Here is a 6,000-nt window from a genome sequence, read left to right as displayed (position 1 = left end):
ATACATACAGTATACATATCCATACAGTATACAGCTCCATACAGTATACAGCTATACATACAGTATACAGCTATACATACAGTATACAGCTATACATACAGTATACAGCTATACATACTATACAGCTATGCATACAGCTATATACATACAGCTATACATACAGTATACATACAGTATACAGCTATACATACAGTATACAGCTATACAGCTATACAAACACTATACAGCTATACATAGTATACAGTATACAGCTATACATATACTATACAGCTATACATACACTATACAGCTATACATACAGTATACAGCTATACATACACTATACAGCTATACATACAGTATACAGCTATACATACACTATACAGCTATACATACAGTATACAGCTATACATACAGTATACATACAGTATACAGCTATACATACAGTATACAGCCAAACATACAGTATTCAGCTATACATACAGTATACAGCTATCCATACAGTATACAGCTATACAGACAGTATACAGCTATCCATACAGTATACAGCTATACATACAGTATACAGCTATAAATACAGTATACAGCTATACATACAGTATACAGCTATACATACACTATACAGCTATACAGCTATACAGCTATACATACAGTATACAGCTATACATACAGTATACATACACTATACAGCTATACATACAGTATACAGCTATACATACACAAACACTATACAGCTATCCATATAGTATACAGCTATACAGCTATACATATACTATACAGCTATACATACACTATACAGCTATACATACACTATACAGCTATACATACAGTATACAGCTATACATACACTATACAGCTATACATACAGTATACAGCTATACATACAGTATACATGCAGTATACAGCTATACATACAGTATACAGCAATACATACAATATACAGCTATACATACAGTATACATACACTATACAGCTACACATACAGTATACAGCTATACATACAGTATACAGCTATACATACAGTATACAGCTATACTTACAGTATACAGTATACATACAGTATACAGCTATACATACAGTATACAGCTATACATACAGTATACAGCCAAACATACAGTATTCAGCTATACATACAGTATACAGCTATACATACAGTATACATGCAGTATACAGCTATACATACAGTATACAGCTATACATACAGTATACATGCAGTATACAGCTATACATACAGTATACATACAGTATATATATAGTATACATACAGTATACAGCTATACATACAGTATACATGCAGTATACAGCTATACATACAGTATACAGCTATACATACAGTATACATGCAGTATACAGCTATACATACAGTATACAGCTATACATACAGTATTCAGCTATACATACAGTATACAGCTATACATACAGTATACAGCTATACATACAGTATACAGCTATACATACAGTATACAACTATAAATACAGTATACAACTATACATACAGTATACAGCTATACATACAGTATACAACTGAACATACACATACAGTATACAGCTATACATACAGTATACAGCTATACATACAGTATACAGCTATCCATACAGTATACAGCTATCCATACAGTATACAGCTATACATACAGTATACAGCTATAAATACAGTATACAGCTATACATACAGTATACAGCTATATACACTATACAGTATACATACAGTATACTGCTATACATACAGTATACAGCTATACATACAGTATACATACACTATACAGCTATACATACAGTATACAGCTATACAGCTATACAGTATACTATACAGCTATCCATATAGTATACAGCTATACAGCTATACATATACTATAGAGCTATACATACACTATACAGCTATACATACACTATACAGCTATACATACACTATACAGCTATACATACAGTATACAGCTATACATACACTATACAGCTATACATACAGTATACAGCTATACATACAGTATACATGCAGTATACAGCTATACATACAGTATACAGCTATACATACAATATACAGCTATACATACAGTATACATACACTATACAGCTACACATACAGTATACAGCTATACATACAGTATACAGCTATACATACAGTATACAGCTATACATACAGTATACATGCAGTATACAGCTATACATACAGTATACAGCTATACATACAGTATACAGCCAAACATACAGTATTCAGCTATACATACAGTATACAGCTATACATACAGTATACATGCAGTATACAGCTATACATACAGTATACAGCTATACATACAGTATACATGCAGTATACAGCTATACATACAGTATACATACAGTATATATACAGTATACATACAGTATACAGCTATACATACAGTATACATGCAGTATACAGCTATACATACAGTATACAGCTATACATACAGTATACATGCAGTATACAGCTATACATACAGTATACAGCTATACATACAGTATTCAGCTATACATACAGTATACAGCTATATACAGTATACAGCTATACATACAGTATACAACTATAAATACAGTATACAACTATACATACAGTATACAGCTATACATACAGTATACAACTGAACAGCTACACATACAGTATACAGCTATACATACAGTATACAGCTATACATACAGTATACAGCTATACATACAGTATACAGCTATCCATACAGTATACAGCTATACATACAGTATACAGCTATACATACAGTATACAGCTATACATACAGTATACAGCTATAAATACAGTATACATACACTATACAGCTATACATACACTATACAGCTATACATACACTATACAGCTATACATACACTATACAGCTATACATACAGTATACAGCTATACATACAGTATACAGCTATACATACAGTATACAGCTATACATACAGTTTACATGCAGTATACAGCTATACATACAGTATACAGCAATACATACAATATACAGCTATACATACAGTATACATACACTATACAGCTACACATACAGTATACAGCTATACATACAGTATACAGCTATACATACAGTATACAGCTATACGTACAGTATACAGCTATACATACAGTATACATGCAGTATACAGCTATACATACAGTATACAGCTATACATACAGTATACATGCAGTATACAGCTATACATACAGTATACAGCTATACATACAGTATACATGCAGTATACAGCTATACATACAGTATACATACAGTATATATACAGTATACATACAGTATACAGCTATACATACAGTATACATGCAGTATACAGCTATACATACAGTATACAGCTATACATACAGTATACATGCAGTATACAGCTATACATACAGTATACAGCTATACATACAGTATTCAGCTATACATACAGTATACAGCTATACATACAGTATACAGCTATACATACAGTATACAGCTATACATACAGTATACAACTATAAATACAGTATACAACTATACATACAGTATACAGCTATACATACAGTATACAACTGAACAGCTACACATACAGTATACAGCTATACATACAGTATACAGCTATACATACAGTATACAGCTATCCATACAGTATACAGCTATCCATACAGTATACAGCTATACATACAGTATACAGCTATAAATACAGTATACAGCTATACATACAGTATACAGCTATACATACACTATACAGCTATACATACAGTATACTGCTATACATACAGTATACAGCTATACATACAGTATACATACACTATACAGCTATACATACAGTATACAGCTATACAGCTATACAAACACTATACAGCTATCCATATAGTATACAGCTATACAGCTATACATATACTATACAGCTATACATACACTATACAGCTATACATACACTATACAGCTATACATACACTATACAGCTATACATACAGTATACAGCTATACATACACTATACAGCTATACATACAGTATACAGCTATACATACAGTATACATGCAGTATACAGCTATACATACAGTATACAGCTATACATACAATATACAGCTATACATACAGTATACATACACTATACAGCTACACATACAGTATACAGCTATACATACAGTATACAGCTATACGTACAGTATACAGCTATACATACAGTATACATGCAGTATACAGCTATACATACAGTATACAGCTATACATACAGTATACAGCCAAACATACAGTATTCAGCTATACATACAGTATACAGCTATACATACAGTATACATGCAGTATACAGCTATACATACAGTATACAGCTATACATACAGTATACATGCAGTATACAGCTATACATACAGTATACATACAGTATATATACAGTATACATACAGTATACAGCTATACATACAGTATACATGCAGTATACAGCTATACATACAGTATACAGCTATACATACAGTATACATGCAGTATACAGCTATACATACAGTATACAGCTATACATACAGTATTCAGCTATACATACAGTATACAGCTATACATACAGTATACAGCTATACATACAGTATACAGCTATACATACAGTATACAACTATAAATACAGTATACAACTATACATACAGTATACAGCTATACATACAGTATACAACTGAACAGCTACACATACAGTATACAGCTATACATACAGTATACAGCTATACATACAGTATACAGCTATACATACAGTATACAGCTATCCATACAGTATACAGCTATACATACAGTATACAGCTATACATACAGTATACAGCTATAAATACAGTATACATACACTATACAGCTATACATACAGTATACAGCTATACAGCTATACAAACACTATACAGCTATCCATATAGTATACAGCTATACAGCTATACATATACTATACAGCTATACATACACTATACAGCTATACATACACTATACAGCTATACATACACTATACAGCTATACATACAGTATACAGCTATACATACACTATACAGCTATACATACAGTATACAGCTATACATACAGTATACATGCAGTATACAGCTATACATACAGTATACAGCTATACATACAATATACAGCTATACATACAGTATACATACACTATACAGCTACACATACAGTATACAGCTATACATACAGTATACAGCTATACATACAGTATACAGCTATACTTACAGTATACAGCTATACATACAGTATACATGCAGTATACAGCTATACATACAGTATACAGCTATACATACAGTATACAGCCAAACATTCAGTATTCAGCTATACATACAGTATACAGCTATACATACAGTATACATGCAGTATACAGCTATACATACAGTATACAGCTATACATACAGTATACATGCAGTATACAGCTATACATACAGTATACATACAGTATATATACAGTATACATACAGTATACAGCTATACATACAGTATACATGCAGTATACAGCTATACATACAGTATACAGCTATACATACAGTATACATACAGTATACAGCTATACATACAATATACAGCTATACATACAGTATACATACACTATACAGCTACACATACAGTATACAGCTATACATACAGTATACAGCTATACATACAGTATACAGCTATACGTACAGTATACAGCTATACATACAGTATACATGCAGTATACAGCTATACATACAGTATACAGCTATACATACAGTATACAGCCAAACATACAGTATTCAGCTATACATACAGTATACAGCTATACATACAGTATACATGCAGTATACAGCTATACATACAGTATACAGCTATACATACAGTATACATGCAGTATACAGCTATACATACAGTATACATACAGTATATATACAGTATACATACAGTATACAGCTATACATACAGTATACATGCAGTATACAGCTATACATACAGTATACAGCTATACACACAGTATACATGCAGTATACAGCTATACATACAGTATACAGCTATACATACAGTATTCAGCTATACATACAGTATACAGCTATCCATACAGTATACAGCTATACATACAGTATACAGCTATCCATACAGTATACAGCT

The sequence above is a fragment of the Oncorhynchus masou genome, unplaced genomic scaffold (genome assembly GCF_036934945.1).
Source record: "Oncorhynchus masou masou isolate Uvic2021 unplaced genomic scaffold, UVic_Omas_1.1 unplaced_scaffold_2581, whole genome shotgun sequence".
Lineage (NCBI taxonomy): Eukaryota > Metazoa > Chordata > Actinopteri > Salmoniformes > Salmonidae > Oncorhynchus > Oncorhynchus masou.
This window is presented reverse-complemented; position numbering follows the sequence as displayed.